Below are 23,941 nucleotides of genomic sequence, written 5' to 3'. Positions count from 1 at the left end.
TGTTCTAATGGTAAATAAAACGGCATTTAGTTTCTGAACAAGATCCTGGACATGGGCTTTCCACAACAGCTTACTATCTATCCGTACGCCTAGGAACTTGAACTGTTCCGTCTCGCTTGTAACATGCCCATTCTGTCTGACGAAGGTGGATGTACTGGTCACCCTTGACCCTTGGGCTGCCGCTGCTCCCAGGGCAGGAACGAACTCGAACCTGCCCCCTCGTGGATGGTGTGCGGCAACTTGCCGCTAGTGGTGTTTGCCGGATGGCAACACTCGCCGCCATGTCCCGCCCCGCTGCAGCGCTGCCGCGGCTCACACAGTGCACGCCTCACTCGGACCGTGGTACGCCAGGTGGGAAGCGAACGTGGCCCCGTCCTAGACCCGCTGCAGACCGCTGTCACTGCCCTCCTTCAGGCAGACCGTGCAATCTCCACGTACCCATCTGCCGTTCCGTACCGCCCTGGTGTTGTGTCCCTGGAGGTGGAATACTGGCCGAAGAAGTACATAGAAACAAAGTACAGGTTTACACAGAGTATTTACAACATCACTGGCAGACTGTCCACTATAAGTGTAGAGCAGCACAGCTTCGGCCCAACTCTCGACTGACATGGCACACCCACTCAAGGTAAAAGTGCCTCACTATTTGTACCGCTTTCCCCCTCGCTTCTAACGTAGTGTCATAGAGAGACAGAAACTATGGCAGGGGTAAATTCCCATACGTCAGCCACTTACAAATCGCCACTCTCGGCTCTGGCCTACTGCATCGCCTCATACATCACAATGACTTAAAGCAACGCTGCAGTTCCTTGCCTCGCTGTTGCTCCACTCCCAACAAATCGTACGTGCAATATGTCTACATCTACATTTATACTCCGCAAGCCACCCAAAGGTGTGTGGCGGAGGGCATTTTACGTGCCACTGTCATTACCTCCCTTTCCTGTTCCAGTCGCGTATGGTTCGCGGGAACAACGACTGCCTGAAAGCCCCCGTGCGCGCTGTAATCTCTCTAATTTTACATTCGTGATCTCCTCGGGAGGTATAAGTAGGGGGAAGCAATATATTCGATACCTCATCCAGAAACGCACCCTCTCGAAACCTGGCGATCAATCTACACCGCGATGCAGAGTGCCTCTCCTGCAGAGTCTGCCACTTGAGTTTATTAAACATCTCCGTAACGCTATCACGGTTACCAAATAACCCTGTGACGAAACGCGCCGCTCTTCTTTGGATCTTCTCTATCTCCTCCGTCAAACCGATCTGGTACGGATCCCACACTGATGAGCAATACTCAAGTATAGGTCGAACGAGTGTTTTGTAAGCCACTTCCTTTGTTGATGGACTACATTTTCTAAGCACTCTCCCAATGAATCTCAACCTGGTACCCGCCTTACCAACAATTAATTTTATATGATCATTCCACTTCAAATCGTTCCGCACGCATACTCCCAGATATTTTACAGAAGTAACTGCTACCAGTGTTTGTTCCGCTATCATATAATCATACAATAAAGGATCCTTCTTTCTATGCTGCTGCAGCTCCCCACCATGTTTACTCTGCACGGCCTACTGGCTGCTGACTATTACCACACACTGCCAGCGACCCCAGACTTCATCGCCCAACCTCGCCTTTACTGAATTTTAACAAAAAATCCCCTTTCCTACGACTAAGACTAATACTAGCGCAACAGAGCATGAGTCTTGGAATTGATTAGGCCTCAAATGAATGGTTATTTGTGGATTCCTGAAAGAGTTTCTCCGTTAAGCAGCTTAACTTAATAACAGTAGGTAGCCTACTTCTAGGAGAAACAACCCATTCGCTGCACTATTATACTGTTTTTATTATCACTTCGTTTACAGAATAATTCAGGATAGAAATGGTTCGCTGATAATTAAATTTAAAGAAGGACACACGAATTTTGATACAAGTATCAGGTAGTTATAAATGACAATGCTTTATTACCCAATAAATTCAAACAAGCAACTAAAAACAGAAGTATACTCTGCAGAACTGCAATATACTTTACTTAAACAACCTCAATTAACGTAGTTGGAAAACCATCCTAGCTGACGTTCAACATTTCAGTCTTGCTTTGCAGAACGCATCACAAATGAGTGTTTAGTACACTACTGCAAAGTAAACACTGAACTGCGTGGAGGGACACGCTTGTAACATCATCATATGTAACATATGTCATGCATGGTGTGTCATTGGATTAGCAGGATGCCAGACGACTGCATCTGCCGCCCACTACCTGTCAACCCATAAAACTGCTTATTCATGACTGAGATGTAAGTCATATAGTCTCACTGCGCTCTTCTGTGAAGCAGAAGATATTTTGTCCCTAGTCTGTCTATAATGGCTGTGTACTCTCGCCTGGCGCTGGAGTGATGTGCCCAGTCATGCTCTCACAATTCTCCAGAGAACGTATTAACTAATATGACTCCTCTCTACCACCCCACTTGAAGAATATACGAAACTATAAGCCCACTTAACGTTGATGTATTTAGAGTCCATTGTGATCAAATAAATCTCTCTCCACACCCTGTGGAGCACTAAGCGCTCTATGTATCAACACATCGTTACGGAGATAGAGCACTTCCTTGTCTGTCAGTTGCATTTATCGAGCTACTTCTTCCCTCTCTGTGAACAACTTTAGAATCTGCCAACCAGTGTGCTACGTACAGGAATTATTTCCCTTCTCTCAATACATTACTTTCAGTCGCACTGTCCACTAACTCCATCCTCCTAAAGAAATGACGTAAAGGTGCAGTCTTGCTTCCCTCAAAATTTTGCACCTGTATCGCCGATGAGATAGGCCCACGCCTTTACTAGCATTAATCTGTATATGTAGATAGTATGCTCCATGCACTGGTCACGAGAGTGCGGCATGGTGTTTTAACTATGTATTTCCTCCTCCGCCTCCAAAATTACGGCCTATCCAATTAGTGTAAACCGTGCCGTCACCTATCCCTTGTGACACTTGAGGCAGTAAAAGCGTCGTTGGCAACCTATGGCGAAACAACTATGCGACTCTGTCGAGATCCATGTGCGTCCGTGATATATATGGCCCATCCCTAACCATTGACATGGGTCTGCAAAGATGCTTTTAGAGCAAAATGTTCCGTCGGCATCGTGGCTCGCCACATCCCTCCATTTCAGGTCTGTGTTGCTACCGAAACGTATGTACACTACTGGCCATTAAAATTGCTACACCACGAAGATGACGTGCTACAGACGCGAAATTTAACCGACAGGAAGAAGATGCTGTGATATGCAAATGATTAGCTTTCCAGAGAATTCACACAAGGTTCACGCCGGTGGCGACACCTACAACGTGCTGACATGAGGAAAGTTTCCAACCGATTTCTCATACACAAACAGCAGTTGACCGGCGTTGCCTGGAGAAACGTTGTTGTGATGCCTCATGTAAGGAGGAGAAATGTGTGCCATCACGTTTCCGACTTTGATAAAGGTCGGATTGTAGCCTATCGCGATTGCGGTTTATCGTATCGCGGCATTGCTGCTCGCGTTGGTCGAGATCCAATGACTGTTAGCATAATATGAAATCGGTGGGTTCACGAGGGTAATACGGAACGCCGTGCTGGATCCCAACGGCCTCGTATCACTAGCAGTCGAGATGACAGGCATCTTATCCACATGGCTGTAACGAATCGTGTAGCCACGTCTCGATCCCTGAGTCAACAGATGGGACGTTTTAAAGACAACAACCATCTGCACGAACAGTTCGACGACGTTTGCAGCAGCACGGACTATCAGCTCGGAGACCATGGCTGCGGTTACCCTTGACGCTGCATCACAGACAGGAGCACCTGCTATGGTGTACTCAACGACGAACCTGGGTGCACGAATGGGAAAACGTCATTTTTTGGGATAAATCCAGGTTCTGTTTACAGCATCATGATGGTCGCATCCGTGTTTGGCGACATCGCGTTGAACGCACATTGGAAGCGTGCATTTGTCATCGCCATACTAGCGTATCACCCGGCGTTATGGTATGGGGTGCCATTGGTTACACGTCTCGGTCACCTCTTGTTCGCATTGACGGCACTTTGAACAGTGGACGTTACATTTCAGATATGTTACGACCCGTGGCTCTACCTTCATTCGATCCCTGCGAAACCCTACATTTAGCAGGCTAATGCACGACCGCATGTTGCAGTTCCTGTATGGGCCTTTCTGGATACAGAAAATGTTCGACTGTTGCCCTGGCCAGCACATTCTCCTGATCTCGCACTAATTGAAAACGTCTGGTCAATGGTGGCCGAGCAACTGGTTCGTCACAATACGCCAGTCGCTACTCTTGATGAACTGTACACGCCATCCAAGCTCTGTATGACTCAATGCCCAGGCGTATCAAGGCCGTTATTATGGCCAGTGGTGATTGTTCTGGGTAGTGATTTGTCAGGATCTATGCACCGAAATTGCGTTAAAATGTAATCACATGTCAGTTCTAGTATAATATATTTGTCCAATAAATACCCTTTTATCATCTGCATTTCTTCTTGGTGTAGCAATTTTAATGGTCAGTAGTGCACATGCAAATGGAGTAGGGATTACTTAGTATCATACTCCGATCAGCCAAGAACACTTTCATTATCATCTGATATGCAGATTAAGTCTTTTACACTCACAGAAAGGCGTGCGACATATCATACGAATCGTTTCGTTTAGGTGATTCCCACGGAAGGTGATTAAATGGACTGTCTCCTATATGTTGCCCATTGAAGGTGGTAAAATGGACTGCCACCTTAATGCTATTTGTATATGGAGTAGCTTCGTTTGAGCTCAACCATTCCAATATTTTCCTCAAGTTAGCTTAAAGACGGCATTTCTCATCATCAGTAATGATACAGAATATGTATCGTCGGTGTTCTTCACGAGCCAACTGATGACGAGCAAACTGAGAAGCACGTATGGCCACCTGCTGATTTTTGTGATTTTGGCTTACAGCGTGATATACCCCTACACCCGATTTTTGAACCTTCCCCACTGCATGCAGATGTTGCACGAAGATCGAATGATCACTGTTCATCACATTTGCCAGTTCTAGAGTCCACTGATTTGGGTAATTCTGGATTAATGCATTTCATTTTCTTGCCCTGTTCTGTCAGTGGTATTATCCCCATACACAGAGCAATATTTCTGGTTGCCTCCACTGAGTTCACCCCTCTATTAAACTCAGAGAGAAGAACATGTCGGAAATGTTCCGATTTCTCCAGTTGGTACTTCGTTTTCTAGCGTTCAGAACTCCACTCAATATCTCCAAATGAGAAAATGTAAACTCTAGTAGCAACGCTGAACTATAAATATAAAATGACGATCGATAAATAAACCACTACGGAAAAAAGTGCTATGAACTTATGCACCAACCTACCACATCGCAACGTGACAGAAAAAATCGTGTTCTGCTTTTAAAAGCACCTTTTGCTGAAACTCTGCAAAAAGGGTAACTTTTCTTACATTATGTATGTAAATAAATATTCCTGTCGCTTATTATTTTGTAAGCTACAGAGAAAACCACCTTATCTGTATGTGTCTGACTTTTTTGTCACGTTTAACCACAGCATACGTCAAGATTTTAGTGTTGCCGTTAACGACTGCCATCAGGTGACAAAATACATGCTGCTCTACCACCACCATCACCACCCCATCACTACCACCATCACCAACACTAACACCATCACCATCACCAACACCCTCACCACCACCGTCACCATCACCATCACCATCATGCAAGAGGCCTGCAGGGAGTAATGCAACATATTTTTTTCTGAAAGTAGGTTCGTTTTATTCAGGATTCTGAAACACCATATTATTCTCAATTCTTTTGGCTACAGAATCCTATTTTTGAACAGTATCTCCAATCAGTGCGACGGTCTTACGCAATCTTACTGGGATGGACTGTATGTCTGCATGTTACCACACTGTACATCCGCATGGTACCACTTTGTTGGTCGACTTCGGGGCCAACATCTTTGTCCATAATCCGTATACTGCTTCCCGTGGAGTGCTTCCCTTATTAGGCCAAACAGGTGGAACCGCCCATTGTGCCCTAGCGATTCTAGGCGCTTCAGTCTGGAACCTCGCGACCGCTACGGTCGCAGGTTCGAATCCTACCTCAGGCATGGATGTGTGTGATGTCCTTAGGTTAGCTAGGTTTAAGTAGTTCTAACTTCTAGGAAACTGATAACCTCAGATGTTAAGTCCCATAGTGCTCAGAGCCAAACAGGTGGAAGCCTGAAGGTGTGAGATCCGTGCTGTAGGGTGGATGAGGGAGAACAGTCCAAAATAGTCTCTTGAGCTCCTCACAGGTGCGCAGTCTTGTGTGAGGTCCTGGGTTGTCATTGAGAAGGAGAAGTTCGTTTGTATTTTTGTGGTGACAAGTACGCTGAAGTCGACCCAGAAAACTGAGGCTGCGATTTATTAGCTCAGGGCGAGGGTTTGAACTTTTTATTCCGAAGAAAACTGGTGTGGCACCACTACGTGGATTGCGATTTAGTTTCCAGTTCGGAGTCATGAACCCACGTTTCATCGCCTGTGATGATATTTGACAAAAATTGTCAGGATCAGCCTCATAACGCGCAAGAAATTCTGCACAGATCGTCCTTCGTTGCTCTCTATAGCCTCATGTTAGGCGGAGAGGGAACCAGAGGGCACGCAGTTGAGTACCTCAACTGGTGGACGAGTTTGTCAGCGCTACCAACAGAGACATCCAGAGAGGTGTTTTGGTGTTATCCGTCGATCACCTCGAATGAGAGTGTCTGCACGTTCCCACAATGCAGAAGTCACAGCTGTGTGCGGCCGGCAGGAACGCCGGAGATCGGACAGGTATACAATTATGAGAGACACCTCGCCAACGACTCACCGTGCTTTTATCGACTGTCAGTTCTCCAACTATAGTGGCCGATCGGGTATATTCCAGGATGTCCCACAACAGATTCCGCATTTTTTCAACCGAAACTGGCCAAGAAAAACATGTGCTGCATTAAATGTAAACGTAGGCTTCAAAAAAATGGCTCTGAGCACTATGGGACTTAATATCTGTGGTCATCAGTCCCCTAGAACTTAGAACTACTTAAACCTAACTAACCTAAGGACATCACACACATCCATGCCCGAGGCAGGATTCAGACCTGCGACCGTAGCAGTCGCGCGGTGCCGGACTGAGCGCCTAGAACTGCTAGATCACCGCGGCCGGCTAAACGTAGGCTTCCGCGGTCGTTGTCACAGTCAATAAAATTCTTCTGGGTTTGGGGCTGCATTTTCAACTATGAAATTCCGACGTTTCGGCGACTATTGCAAAACGCCTTCCTCGGGATGTATTTCTAACACCCTGAGCAATGCGTCTAGCAATAGTCACCGAAACCTCGGAATTTTATACTTGACAATGGGGTCCCAAACCCAAAATAATTTTATTGAATGTGTTGCATTACTCATTGAACACCCCTCGTACAGTATCCTCACTCCATAATACATTGCAGAGGTTGCATTTTTGACCCAAGAAATTGGCGAACTATCTGGAGATCGGAAACTTTCAGCTATCACATTTCTTCTTCTTCTCAGTCAAGTGCTGTTAATTAAAATTTGTTGCACTACCAGGATTCACGCTGACTAGCACCAGATCAGCTTAGTGACCTCAGCTGCAACTGGCAGTGGAGAATTCACCCCATGAAGTATTGCTGCCGTTTGGCGTGTGAGAGTGGGCTCAGACCTACTGACGGTTCTCATAATCAGTATACGTAGTTATTAGCACATTATTTCACAACCTCAGCTGCAACTGGCAGTGGAGAATTCACCCCCTGAAGTATTGCTGCCGTTTGGCGTGTGAGAGTGGGCTCAGACCTACTGACGGTTCTCATAATCAGTATACGTAGTTATTAGCACATTATTTCACAACCCAGCTCAGTTAAAAACAAAAAGACACGTTTTGAACACCATTATCCACTGTCTGAACCACTTCTAATTTTGGTAGGGGATGTTATAGATGGCAGGGTGGTTTCTGTTTCGTTGCCATATTTTTGGATAAAAAATTCAGCAAGTGACGTGAGCTAGGACTGAAGAACGAAACAGAACAGAATACTGGCGTGCCTTTTTCAGCATCACTGTTACTAATAAATGAGTTATTACATTGGTATGACAGTAAATAGGAGCGATATTCCTAGCTATTTCTTGTAAAGAAAAATTTTGAAGCAGAATTTGAATTTCGCCCTCATTTCCCTTTTATCAATTACAGTTCTCGACCGTCATTACTAGAAACTGAATTTATTCCACTGAAAGCTTTAATTTATTTGTAAGATAACTTTCAACATGAGACCGTTTCGGCAACCATCGAAGGCTTTCACGCTTCACATTTCACGCAATCAATTAACATCCATTGTTTTGTGTTTTGCTTTAAACTCAACGGGCGTCAGTCAGCGTTTCTATAGAGCATCTTAATGTTGTTATTGTAACTGCGCAGCAAATGAGCTTAGAGAGAACAGAGAGATTTAACAGATCCCTTTAATTACTTCCCATTAGTTTCAGTTAATGCGCGAGATTCGATTTTGTTGGTGTTTTACGCCCTGTCGAGAGCGCTTCTGTAGAACAATTATCGTTGGTGCTGGCCTTATAATGAGCCGCTACTCGTTTAACACAGTTTCCGCATGTAATCGCCGAAACAAAGGTGGACAGATTTCATGGCATGCCAGATGCAGTAAACGGCTACGGCTGCCTGTTTCTTTTCTTTTTCTTTTTTCTTTTTCTTTTTTTTTTTCATAAAGAAAGATCAAAACTGTACAAATTATTTGTCTAGTATATTAAAATAGTTAAAATGGGAATATTACTACCATATGTAACAAGACAGAGAGATACAGGTCACAAAAAAGTTACAATAATGAGTCTAAAATTATAAAGTGTCAAGAAGCCACTGTAAATGGATGTCATGAGGTAATCTGCAGTCGTGTTACACAATGTGCATCTGCTCTAATTACCAGTATGTAACAGCAAAAGTGCAGTGATTGATGGAGGACCAGTACTGGAAAGTATTCTGAGGATAGTCGTAGCTATATTAAGCACACATAGCAGGACAGATATTTACATTAGCAATAATAGTGTCACTATCACCTGCTGTGAATGAACACATGGGAGAATTCTAACGTAACGCCACGTATCAAATGGCTTGCACGGTTGGTGGCTCCATCTCTTGGAGTGGAAGGAAAACCAAGAAACATGCGACCGTAACAACCAGCTAACCGATACGTTCTTGGGTTATACGAAAGTGGCATGCCTATGAACTATTTGTGATTCTAGTTTTGCATAGTTAGGCACAGTTTTGATCTGACTTAATGGAAAAAAGAAAACTCCCTGTGCTGTTGAAAATACAGACTAATATGTACCTTTTCTCAAATTAAGCGAGATGTAGTACATTATATCGCATATGTTTTGTAACTTCAGGTATTGTTTTAGTTCTGTTTTACTGCTTCTGTGTTACTGTACTTCGTGCATTATTTTAGTTATTGATGCAACAGCACATGTTATGACACCCTATGTATATGAATCTTATGCAGTTAAATAGTGTTTCTCTACTGTGTTACTGTCCTTTCTGAATGTAAATTTTACTGTCTTTTAACTTTTATGTATGTCGCTAATATATCTCGCTGCACGTTTTATTGTTATTTAACTTTTAACTGATGATGGTATAAATTTCTTCTTTCCTTAAAGTTTTGACCTGGTTTTGCAGAGAAAGCGTCTTAGTATATTTTCTAGTCGATGTCAACTGTCTTAGGTAATGATTACGCCATCTTTCGGTTTAGTTTACTACTTTGACAGTTTAACATATAGTAGCCAGTTTGACCTGACAACTGTACTACCACAAGTAATCTTTTTAAAACGAGAATTGTATTTCCGGATACAGACTATGTGTTCAGTTCGTTGAGCCTAAAACTAGAGCTATATGTATACAATGAAATAACTGTACATACTATGTTTGTCCTGCTCATGTGCTATACTAGTATGTGTTACTTATCTTTAATAATTTCTGTACATTGGCTCACGACTTAGGTCTGACGATGATTTTTCGAAAAGCGTATCATTTCATAAAGAACTGTGTGATCATGACTTTCCGAGAATTTCAATTTGTTCGTATCTGAATGGTCTACTACGTCCACTTCGGAAGAATTCCTGGATCAAGTAACTAACTAATAATTTTGCACAAGATATTGCAGCTGTCAAATTTTATTCGCAGTATTAATGTAACACTTCCTCATGAGGCAAACAAAAATTAACAAACGTTATGTTTCTAGAAAATACAAGCAACACTACATTCTTGTTTGTAATGCTATAAATGCATTTACCACAGTGTCTCACTTTTGGAGAATATTTCAGTTCTTGAGAAAACGAAGACTTTATATCTTCTGTAAATGCTAGCATACAGGCATTAGAAAAAACAATAAGAATACAATGGTAAAAACACAAATATGGCCAAAGCTCGTTTTATGATTTGTGTGTGACGCTGCGAGATTGTCTTTGTTTAGTCAAACGCATGAGCGGAGTAACAACATGATCTCGAGAAATTATACAATGGATTTTGCCCGAATTTCTATAGCCAACGAATATGCCCAATATAAATAAAGAAATAACATTAAACATACATACAACGAAAAAGAAGAAAACAACATACGTAACCACAACTTACCTAGGAAACATCTCAATTAAAATTAACAAAGTATTCATCAAAAGCCGGCCGGTGTGGCCGAGCGGTTCTAGGCGCTTCAGTCTGGATCCGCGCGACCGCAACGGTCGCAGGTTCGAATCCTGCCTCGGGCATGGATGTGTGTGATGTCCTTAGGTTAGTTAGGTTTAACTAGTTCTAAGTTCTAGGGGACTGATGACCTCAGCTGTTAAGTCCCATAGTGCTCAGAGCCATTTGAGCCATTTTTATTCAGCAAAACCTACATCCCTTCTGCATATCAAAACGCACAGAGCCTAAAGAAAAAATTCACAAAGGCAACTCGAAAATTCCCATACGCAGCAACCCGACGTTTACGACATTTCGAGTAACACATGCCACAAATTGTACATAGGACAAAGCGGCAAAAACTTCAACATTAGATATAACGGGCACACCAGAGAAAGTGAAAACAACGCATTCCCATTTTTGCAACATCTACCAACACATATACACGACGTAAAACCCATAAACGCAGCACTAGAAATCCTCCAATTTAAGCAAAAAGGAGCAATCATGAATATCCTTGAGGAAAAGAGATATATTCACACACATACAGCAACACCACGAATTTCCTGAATAAATAAACCGACCTAAAGCACAAAAAGTATAAAGGAAACTTTATTCACACTATAAAGCAAGAAAACGGGTAAAGTAATGAATCAGAGACACTAAATGACATAACAATAGTAACAGCGATAACAACATGAGGCTTATACAACAAAGATATAAAACCAAGAAAAATCACAAATCATAGACAATAACAAAATTATTACGAAAAATAAAAATGTAATATAAAAATCTCAACTAAACCTAAAACAAAATCACAGTTAAAAATATAAGCAGAACCAAAGCTATAAAAATGATAAGAAAAACCGAATTTCTACAATCGCTTACTCATAATGGTAATTACGCAAACATGTAATATTGCTGATCAACTGTCATCCAAGCCGTCAAGAGAAAAATAGCATACATAAAAACCGACTAAAGTCAGATATCCGTCTCCTATGTACATCTAAGGAGAAACTAATAATTCTGATAAAAGATAGGACACACCTGCAACGATATTACATGCAAGCTAAAAATACCAAATGAATCATCATCGAATCATACTTACAGACCATTATATTGAGGCTATCACTTATATATTTACAGAGCGCCTGATGATGGCCATATGACGAAATGGGCTCATTGTTAGTGATGTATAAAATAAAAACCATTTAAAGAGCAGTTTAGCTCTCTGATATTTATAATAATCAGTCATTAAAGGACATATTTTGCACCGCAGGCCCTAAAGAACAAATCTTTGCGTGATATGCAAAACTCCATTAATTTTTTGGCGGTGCACACAGCGGAAACGCGATAAAGTTGGAACAACACCTTAGTATATTCCCGATTATACTTGTTAAATACGAGTGGCTTAATCATGGGAGGAGCTGTAGGAAGAAGGGCTCCTAAATAAAAGTCCATTTCACAAACTACTAAACTTTTACTCAGATTTACAAACTGCATGTGATCTTACTCCAATGTTATTCTTGGGAATCAAAAACACAGAAAGCTGACATGTAAAAATGAGCTAATAACGTGGTACTGATTGATATTGCTAGGAAAACTGGAAGAAGAACAAATTCCCATCTGCACAATTAGTATTTTCAGACAAGCGAAATAACCTAGAGAATTTCGCATCCAAGATGCAAAAAGAATGAATTAAATAGCTAGCTTCTCAGAGTTCAGACTCTGAAATATGAAATTAACACATCATACTATAGCAAAAAGTTACACTTTCATCTTCAAACTGGACCGGTAGCATGGGACGAAGGCCAGGAACCAAATGATAGTCAATATGGCACGACTCCCAGAAACAAGATGACCAGAATTTAAAGCGGGACGACTCCCAGGAACAATATGATCAGATTTAAAATTCTCTGTTACCAGGGCAAGCTCCGTTGGAAAGGCGATAGCGATACTTGTAGACAATGTGCCGAACGTAGATGAGTCATGAAGTATGAGATTGAAGGGGATTTCTGCAAACGTTTGTCTGACATGGGGTACAAACGAGCATAAACAACTTATTAGTTTGGTACCGAGTTTGACTGGTCTTCCACTACTTAGGACGTAACATACACAATGTCCTTATCTATGCTTCTCAGGGTGTTTCCTGTGAAATTTTCGAACGGAACGTTCTTCAGGCGCAAGACATCGAATCTATGTTCATTGATTTCTTCTTCTGTTCCTCAGCCAAACAGGTAAATGAGCTAGAGCATCTGCGACTACAGTGTCTTTTCCAGGGATGTGTTTCAGTTGAAAGTTATATTCATGCTGAGCATCGCGATCGCTAACCATTGAGGTGGCGCACTATTGCTCAGTTCTTTTCTGTTGAAACAGAGTGCAATCTTTAGTCTTCCTGTAGCAAGACAGGTATCTTATATTAAAAGCACGAAATTATAAACCAACACCAACACAGAATAAAATGAGTGTGTAAGTAAAAGGTATCCAATTCAAATTTGTGGCACACGAGCACAAAGCTTTCTACTTTAAACACGGCAGTAATCAGTGGACTACCTTGGATTACTTGACCGAACTGTGCTATGAAATTAAATCGTTAAGACAAGAACAAAAATGGTTCAAATGGCTCTGAGCACTATGGGACTTAACATCTATGGTCATCAGTCCCCTAGAACTTAGAACTACTTAAACCTAACTAACCTAAGGACATCACACAACACCCAGCCATCACGAGACAAGAACAACAACGAAGAATAATTTAATTTCATTTTCGCCTCTTTCTATATTCTTAATGGACAGAAGTTAGAATCTGACAGCATTCTCTGAATAACAACGTTTCAAAGCTCGTATTCTCGATTATCGTCCGTATAGCTTACTTTGACAGTCTTTTGATTTTTCGCATTAAAAAGCCGTAATTACATTGTTCGCAAAAATAGAAAAATACGTCCGATCACATCAGAGGCATGCTTACGACTCACACACTCTACGAAAGTAACCCTATTCCAAACGGTTTACTATTTTTCTTAACAAATGAATTTCTGCTAGTTGCTGTTACGCTATTACTTTCGATTATTATTCCATAAATGAATCCAGAAATAAACATACAAACCAGTACAGTATTGAGTAATTAATAATAGAAATTTTAAGTGTGCCAACACTTCGTAATTTCAAATGTTTCTAAAAAAATATAATTTTAACTGTACGTTCAGAACTAGTACTTATCGATTACTACATCGAGATTAAAAAAATTATAAAGTAATTCATTTTCATAAATTTTAGCTTGAAATATAGCGTACTGTGTACAAAATTAGATGAGAGTTTTCAGAAAAGCAACTGAGACAATATTGAGCTGTCCACAATTCGATAAATAATACTGGTATCGACAACTACTGTTGAGGAAAAGTAATGCTAGATGAAGACGTCCCGTTACAAAGAGCTACTCACAACTCCTTCTCAGATAAGAAAGCTAACCATCCATGGTGAGGATAGACCCCTGTTACAAAACATACTTCTCCTGCATTATTCCTCTCCATTGCGGCAGTTGTTTGACCAACACACTGCAGCCCCATTTAAAATCAACCAAGTTAAAATGTGTGCACTATACTTACCGCTCGTAAATCACTCGATTGCTGCACTCCTCCCGTCTGAACTCCCAGAAACTGGAACTTCAGCTTGTCAATGCTTTGTACCTGACCACAGTCACGACTAATAATAATAATAATAATAATAATAAGACTGTGTACAGCAATATGGTAGCCCTTATGTAGATACTACTGGGTCGCGTTGACGATTAATTCATTTATTTGTTTTGAAGCAAGTGATGAAACAATTTCTGGACGGCTGCAGGTACTATCTACAATTTGGAGAAGACATTCTGAGATATTTAGCATATGTTAGGCATATGTCCCACTTGTATCATCAGCGATGTACGGGACAAACCACGACATATGTGTGTAGTGGATGGACTACAAATGCTTCAAATGGCACTGAGCACTATGCGACTTAACTTCTGAGGTCATCAGTCGCCTAGAACTTAGAACTAATTAAACCTAACTAACCTAAGGACATCACACACGTCCATGCCCGAGGCAGGATTCGAACCTGCGACCGTAGCGGTCGCTCGGCTCCAGACTGTAGCGCCTAGAACCGCACGGCCACTCCGGCCGGCGATGGACTACAATGTGTAATCAAAAGTATCCGGAAACCTGCCTGAAAATGACTTACGAGTTTGTGACACCATCCATTGGTAGTGCTGCAATTTAATATGGTGGTGGCTCATCCCTAGCACTGATGACAGCTTCCACTCTCGCAGGGATACGTTCAATCAGGCGCTGGAAGGTTTCTTGGGGAATGGCAGCACTTTCTTCACAGAGTGCTGCCCTGAGGGGAGGTATCAATGTCGGTCGGTGAGACCTGGCACGAAGTCGGCGTTCCAAAACATCCCAAAGGTGTTCTGTAGGATTCAGGTCAGGATTCCGTGCAGGCCAGTCCATTACAGGCATGTTATTGTCGTGCAACCACTCCGCCACAGGCCGTGCATTATGAACAGGTGCTCGATCGTGTTGATACATGCAGTCGCCATCCCCGAATTGCTCTTCAACGGTGGGAAGCAAGAACGTGCTTAAAACATCAATGTAGGCCTGTGCTGTGATAGTGCCACGCAAAACAACAAGGGGGACAAGCCCCTTCCATGAAAAACACGTCCACACCGTAACACAACAGCCTACGAATTTTACTGTTGGCACTACACACGCGGGCAGATGACGTCCACTGGGCCTTCGCCATACCCACACACTGCCATCGGATCGCCACATTGTGTACCGCGATTCGTTACTCTACACAACGTTTTTCCACTGTTAAGTCGTCCAATGTTTACGCTCCTTACACCAAGCGAGGCGTCGCTTGGCATTTACTGGCGTGATGTGCGGCTTATGAACAACCGCTCTACCATGAAATCCAAGTTTTCACACCTCCCGCCTAAATGTCATAGTCTTTGCAGTGGATCCTGATGCAGTTTGGAATTTCTGTGTGATGGTCTGGATTAATGTCTGCCTTTACACGTTACGACCCTTTTCAACTGTCTTTGGTCTCTGTCAGTCAACGTACGCGGTCGACCTGTACGCTTTTGTGCTGTACGTGTCCATTCACGTTTTCACTTCACTATCACGTCGGAAACAGTGGATCTAGGGATGTTTAGGAGAGTGGAAATCTCGCGTATAGACGTATGACCCAAGTGACACTCAATCACCTGACCACGTTCGAAGTCCGTGAGTTCCGCTCAGCGCCTCTCACGATGTCTAATGACTACTGAGATCGCTGATATGGAGTACCTGGCAGTAGGTGGCAGCACAATGCACCTAATATGAAAAACGTACGTTTCTGGAGGTGTCCAGATGGTTTTAATCACATAGTGTATGTGAGGAACTTGTAACCTCCATCGCATTAATGCTACTACGAGGGTTGGAACTTTAATAGTGGAAACTATTTGTTTAAAGCTCGTACAAAATAGATACGTGTTTCAAAGTTTTACTGACCTTCAAAGTAGTTACGATCATTGGGTGTAATCCGTCGCCAGCGATGTGGAAGTCGTCGGATACTCTTAGCAGTGCCAGTTGTGTTGGCAGTTATAGTGGCGCGGTCTATTACCCGACGAATTTATAGCGGTTCTGAAGGGAATGCCGTGAAGTGTTTCCTTCAGTTTAGGAATCTAGTTGAACTCACGAGGGCCTAAGTCATGGCAGTGTAGCAGGTGGTACAGCACTTAGCAGCCCCATCAATCAAACAAGTCAGTAACAGTTTGCATTGTATGTGCTTGAGAATTGTCCTGAAAAATAATGGTCAGGTCCTACAGAAAGTGTCATCACTTCTGTCTCTATGTTGTTCATTTGTGGAACACAACCTACTACCAGATTAGAGACACAAGTTGTTGTGGCGTAACAAGACAGCTACGCCACACTGAAGTAGCCGAAAGGCACGCGTAATCTCACGTAGGCTAGATAGAGGTCTGAAACAGGATACGTAATGAATGGTAGCAAGAAAAGTACGTAGCTGCTATAATACTTAACTTTTAATCCATCCTTGTTGTATACATCGTTCTTTGATGATACAAGTGAGACTCTATCTTAAAATGGTTAATGGCGCCTTGCTAGGTCGTAGCCATGGACTTAGCTGAAGGCTATTCTAACTATCTGCTCGGCTAATGAGCGATGCTTCGTCCATGTAGTCGCTAGCAATGTCGTCCGTACAACTGGGGCGAGTGCTAGTCAGTATCTCGAGACCTGCCTTGTGGTGGCGCTCGGTCTGCGATCAGACAGTGGCGACACGCGGGTCCGACATGTACTAAATGGACCGCGGCCGATTTAAGCTACCACCTAGCAAGTGTGGTGTCTGGCAGTTACACCACACAAGTGATGACACTTTCTGCATGACCTTAACATCATTTTGCAGGACAATGCTCAAGCACGTACAGTGCAAGCTGTTACTGATTTGTTTGTCTGATGGGGCTGCTAGGTGCTACACCACCTGCTGCACTCCCATGGCGACGGCCGGTGTGGCTGAGCGGTTCTAGGCGCTTCTGTTTCGAACTGCGCGACCGCTACGGTCGCAGGTTCGAATCCTGCCTCGGGTATGGATGTGTGCGATGTCCTTAGTTAGGTTAGTTGTGTTTAAGCGGTTCTGAGTTCCAGGGGACTGATGACCTCAGATGTTAAATCCTATAGTGCTCAGAGCCATTTGAACCATTTGAACTCCCGTGACTTAAGCCCTTGTGAGTTCAAATCGATTCCTAAACTGAAGGCACACTTCACGACATTCGCTTCAGAACTGCTACAAATTCGTCGGGCAATAGACCGCGGGACTCGAACTGTCAACACATCTGGCACTGCTAAGAGTATCCTACGGCTTCCACATCCCCGGAAACGGGTTATACACAATTCTGGTGACTACGTTGAAGGTCAGTAAAACTTTGAAACACGTATCTATTTTGTTCGAGCTGTAAATAAATACGTGGTTGCCACTATTAAAGTTCGAACCCTCGTAATTAAGAAAAAGTAATCATTGATAATTTATATAATCAGTATTAGAGTCTTATATAATTGTGATAATAGTAATGATCATTTGAAAATAATTTAGTTTCTTGACAAACAGAATCGAATCGTTTAGTTTTTACTCCTCAGGAAATTTCCTTTTATCCCTCAGGGGTAATTACCCTCAGGTTGGGAACTAATGCTATAGACCAAGTACTATTTCTATAAAGGCCTCCATAAAGAAAATTATGTATGTGGTGTCACAGCCAGACACCACACTTGCTAGGTGGTAGCTTTAAATCGGCCGCGGTCCCTTAGTACATGTCGGACCCGCGTGTCGCCACTGTGTGATCGCAGACCGAGCGCCACCACAAGGCAGGTCTCGAGATACGGACTACCACTCGTCCCAGTTGTACGTACGACTTTGCTAGCGACTACACGGACGAAGCATCGCTCATTAGCCGAGCAGATAGTTAGAATAGCCTTCAGCTAAGTCAAAGTCTACTACCTAGCAAGGCGCCATAGCAATTGATAGTTTGATAGTTATCGTATGAAATGTCTCATCAAGAACGCTGTATAAAAATGGTGGATTAAAGTTAAGTATTCCAGCAGCTACGTACTTTTCTTTATAGCAGTTATGAAGTATCCTGTTTCAGACCATCAAGTCCGCCTACTTGCTTAATGGCCACCTCCCTTAAATAATGTGCGTAGTGTTGGCAATCTGTCAACACTACAATGTACATGGAATGGAAATGAAGTCCCATGCTTCTTTACAGAGCGTAGGGGAACGATGCGGGAGACCGCACAATGTACATATCATTAATAAATAAATAAATGTGTTTTGAGAATAAAACGATAAACATGAGTCTGTTTGAGGTCCTCTTTAACAAATCGGACCTTCCTTTGACAAAATCGTGGCTGCGTCCTTGCTTGAGTCAGGAAATGGGTTTTTCTCGTAGCAAGACAAGTATCCGCATGGACAGTACGACAACGCGTGGAGCAACACAAAGTGTCAGCACGGCGAACATTGTTGTGGCTTTCCTGGACGCGGCCGCAGAGAGAGAGGTGCCCCAACAGTTTTGAACCCAACTACAACACCAGACACATTAGTGGCATCACTTTGTCTCTCCAGATAACGCCTGGTTCTGCGTACATCACGGTGGGCGTATCCATAATTGGCTGGTTGGCTGATGTGGGGGAGTGGATCAAACAGCGAGGTCATCGTTCACATCGATTAGGGAAGGATGGGGAAGGAAGTTGGCCGTACCCTTTCACAAGAACCATCCCAGCAATTGTCAGAAGCAATTTAGCAATTTAAGGAAATCACGTAAAAGCTAAATGAGGAAAATTTGATGCGGTTTTGAAACGTCGTCCTCCCAAATGCGAATCCAGTGTGCTAACCACTGTGCCATCTCACTCCTTATGGGCACATCCATTTTTGCAGGTTCCAAGGAGAACGAACATTGCTACATTGCATTCGTCATCGTCATACAGGATTAGCACCAGGAATAATGGTACGCCGTACCGTCACCCCTTGTTCGTGAAGCCCTTAAATTGAACATTGTAAGGTGGCGTGGTCTCCTGACCTTCATTTCTTACATATTCCGTCCTCACCATTGTATTATGCGTGTCAAAACGTTTCATTCGACCCCAAACTCGATAGGGTAGTGTCATATTTGCATATCGCAACTGACGGTATTGTGCGCTACAGCGTAGTCGAGTCCTGTCTTTCCCCCATTACAAATAACATACTTCATTCACGTCACTCCATTACATTTCTCACGCAGCAGCCTCGACCGTACTTAGAAAAATTCAATCGGATAATTATTCAAGTTGAGTAGGCGCGGCTGTCAGCCAGCCTGCCAAGTAAATAACAGTCTTAAAGAAAAGGATAAAGGAGCTTTCCCACACTTTGTATATAAATGTCATTAACAGGATTCCTATCCATAAGAGGTAACCTCCTATTCCGAAAAGAACCCGGAAATTTGTGTATCAGTTTATAAATAAAAGTTTCACTTGATTTTCTTAAATTTTGCAATAAATATTATTTTCCGTTCGTTTAATGTTTTTCTTATACTAATTTGCAATACTCCAGTACCCAGTATCCCACTAGTTACGTAAGAAAATAGAATATTTTTGTGTCTTTTCCTTACAGTGGACGACTCCAGAAGATATTTATTGCTGAAAGTTTTTCGGGCATTACTTTTTAGTACGTTAGGAGTGTCTGTCTGACTTCTGCAGTAGCGTGGGGTGGAAACTGTTTCTTGCAGGAGCCAAAGGGAACTTGTCAGATCAATCCGTTGCGCAACTCGTCAACATAACACCCACACACTAACAACATCATGGATTACATTTATGACGTGTTAAGGCCGGTGTCTGTGTCCTGTCTTTCACCAAGAAAACGCAAAAGCGCTTGTAGGCCTTTCAGTCCCGATCTACGTCGGTAAGGAGGCTGTTAGTCCATTGTCTGGCCAGCACGTTCTGAAGCTCTCTCACCCACCGAACATGCCGAGTGTCTAGCACGTCACCACTCGCCAGAAACTACTACACAGAGTCGCAGCAACAGGGAATGACAAGTTCGCATTACCATGCAATCTCAGTTCCAATGATCTCTAGCTGTTTTTGAATCCTTGTTACTAACAGTAGTGACAGCTCTGTCCACTAAATTTTGCATCCAAATAGAACACAGATATAATAATTTATTCTTGCTACTGTATACACTCAATAAGCAAACTTCTGTTAATTGCTATCCTTCCTGTTACTGCCGTTTTAACGACTTGGACATCAGTGTAATTTTTGAGGGTAAGAGGATAACTAATCGTATTTACTGTCACTAATTATCAGACGTCCTTCGGTGCCGTCTGTCTCTCCTCATTGACCGAGCGGCAGCTACAGGTCGTGAATGAACCCAGTCTTGTCTTCCACTCGTTGAGCACGCTGCCTCACCGACGTCCATAACGAACGCCTTGAGCTCTGTCCCAGAAGCTTTGAAGTACGAGGCAAACTGACCATTCGTTACCGAGCATCTGCATCTTTTGCCACAGTCCCGTACGCTGACAGCACCTGGTGGGGCAGCGCGAAGGTATTGGTCTCGCACTCGCTAACATGCTTCCTACGACAATGTCAAGGCCGATTTCCTTCCACATAATTCCCTACTTCCAGCTTGTGATCCATTTCAGTCTGACTGCCAGCTTTTGTCAGTAGTTTCACCACTTGCACTATGTGAACAAAAGTATCCGGATACCCACAAAAACGTACGTTTATCATATTATTTGCATTGTGCTTCCACCTGCTGCCAGCTACTCCATATCAACGACCTCAGTAGTCATTAGGCATCGTGAGAGAGCAGAATGGGCCGCTCTGCTGAACTCACGGACTTCGAACGTGGTCAGGTGACACTTGTGTCATACGTCTGTACAAGAGGTTTCCACACACCTAAACATCCCTAAGTCCACTGTTTCCGATGTGATAGTGAAGTGAAAATGTGAAGGGACACAGTACAAAATCGTACAGGCCGACGTCGTCTGTTGACTGACAGAGACCACTGACAGTTGAAAAGGGTCGTAATGTGCAATAGGCAGACATCTTTTCAGACCACCACACAGGAATTCCAAACTGCATCAGCATCCACTGCAAGTACTATGACAGTTAAGTGGGAGGTTAGAAAATTTGGATTTCATGGTCGAGCGGTTGCTCATAAGCCACACATCACGCCGGTAAATGCCAAACGACGTCTTGCTTGGTGTAAGGAGTGTAAACATTAGACGATTGAACAATGGAAAAATGTGTGGAGTGACGAATCGCAGTACGTAATGTGGCGATCCGACGGCAGGGTGTGGGTATGGCTAATGCCCAGTGAACGTCATCTGCCAGTGTGTGTAGTGCCAACAGTAAAATTAGGAGGCAGTGGTGTTACGGTGTGGTCTTGTTTTTCATGGAGGGGGCTTGCCCCCCTTGTTGTTTTGCGTGGCACTCACACAGCACAGGCCTACATCGATGTTTTAAGCACGTTCTTGCATTCCACTGTTGAAGAGCAATTCGAGGATGGCGATTGCATCTTTCATCACGATCGAGCACCTGTTCATAATGCACGGTCTGTGTCGGAGTGGTTACACGACAAAAACATCCCTGTAATGGACTGCCCTGCACAGAGTACTGGCCTGTATCCTATAGAATACATTTGGAATGTTTTGGTACAGCGACTTCGTGCCACGCCTCACCAACCGACATCGATACCTTTCCTCAGTGCAGCACTCCATGAAAAATGGGCATCTCCCCGATTCTGTACACGTTATGAGAATTTCTGACCGTAACTCCCTCAAAATATTCACGTGAAAGGCTGAGGGCTTTTACTCAACATAGCTACACATATCCACTTTAGAATTCCGTCTTTTCAAAACTGTATCTCTTACAGGAGAAGACGAGGAATTTCTTTTGTTTTGTCACATTCACAGCATAAGTTGCCCAACTATGTGATACTATGCATTTTACGTAGAAAACCCTTACATATCGGATGCGTCTCACTGTTGTAGCGCCTTTATTGGAATCTGCACTTTCTACGTAACACAAATTTGTCAATTTTAACCAAAAACACTTCAAGAAATAAGCTTTTGGACGGGAATCTTCAAAACAAATCAACTGGTTCTTGTAAAAATAGGAAAAAACACACGCACGCCCACATAGAAGAAAGGCAGTTGAACAATGGAATCCACCGCCTTAGTTCGGCAACAGAGACGCCTGGTACGCTCTCTCGTGGTGGATCCATTCGGCGAACAATTTGGTGCCCCTCTTACAACAAATCAGGAAGATTGGGCCACGTCCAGAATTTACCGACTTTGGTCATGGCTGATATTGTATTCCTATCTCGTCAGTGTTTTCCATGTGTTTTATTAGCCTGACGAGTCGTGGTGCTTTTATTCTTCACGTCATAAATCTTTTTCGTGTTCATTTCTAGAAAATACGTCGCCTAAATGCTGGGAAAAAGCTAGTGTCACACTGTTGGGTTACTGGCTTCTAATTTTCCATATAAACGACCACAAAATCTGAATGAACAAAGTATTCAAACTGTCAAAGGTCGCATTTTGTACCTGAAATCATTGAGACGGGCATACAGACTTACCAGGTTTCTCAGGACAGTGGATACAGTAAAGCCAAAGTTGTCTATGTCAATCATGTTAACACTGAAGAACTCACACTCGCTGTGAAAACGTGTAGGGGCCTTTAGTCATGACAGGTACCACGTGGAATCTGTTACACCTCTTCCAGACAGATGTCACAGCTTCCCGAATTGTTTTTTCTTTTCTTTTATATATATTTTAGCTTGATCACCACAGCCACTAGTGAGCTCTGTATGTCAAAACACATGAATACCACATATTTGAGAGCAATACGGAAATTGAAAAGTTGTACGGTACGTATTCTACACCGAAAACAGTTGCTTGCCAAAGAATACTTTTAACAGCAGCTTAAGGTGGTGCATTTCTAGAGCTTATTAAAGCAACGGAACACAACCGACAGAAAATATTTCTAAACTGAAAAAATGTTTTCCACATCCTCAAAAAGGTTCCTGTCTGCGGCATTCCATTAAAGTGAACTTTTTTTGCAACTTGAAGTAAAAGAATGCCAAAACCAATTTTTATACCAGCGTAGTCTGTGAGAATACTTTTTTACAGATGAACGTTATTGCATCACTGCTTAAATTGTGTATTGTGTACTGAGTATTGAACCGGGGACCTAGGAACGACGGAGAGGCTTCGTCCCGCCGTAGCCCTCAGTGGTTCACAACAGGCCACAGCAGTCCACCCGCCCCGCACTGAACCCAGGGTTATTGTGCGGTTCGGCCCCCGGTAGATACTCCTCGGGAACGTCTCATACCAGACGAGTGTAACCCTAAATGTTTGCGTGATAGAGTAATTAAGGTGTGCGCGTACGTGGAGACGGTACTTGCGCAGCAATTGCCGACAAAGTGTAACTGATGTGGAATAAGGGGAACCAGGCCGCATTCGCCGAGGCAGATGGAAAACCGCCTTAAAAACCATCCACAGGCTGGCCGGCACACCGGACCTCGAGACTAATCCACCGGGCGGATTCGTGCCGGGGACCGGCACCCCTTCCCGCTCGGGAAGCAGCGCATTAGACCGCGCGGCTAGCCGGGCGGGCTACGTCTTACATTACTGATCGGTT

This window comes from Schistocerca serialis, chromosome 3 (genome assembly GCF_023864345.2).
Source record: "Schistocerca serialis cubense isolate TAMUIC-IGC-003099 chromosome 3, iqSchSeri2.2, whole genome shotgun sequence".
Classification (NCBI taxonomy): domain Eukaryota; kingdom Metazoa; phylum Arthropoda; class Insecta; order Orthoptera; family Acrididae; genus Schistocerca; species Schistocerca serialis.
The sequence above is the reverse complement of the archived record's forward strand: the minus strand, read 5'-3'. Positions refer to the sequence as shown.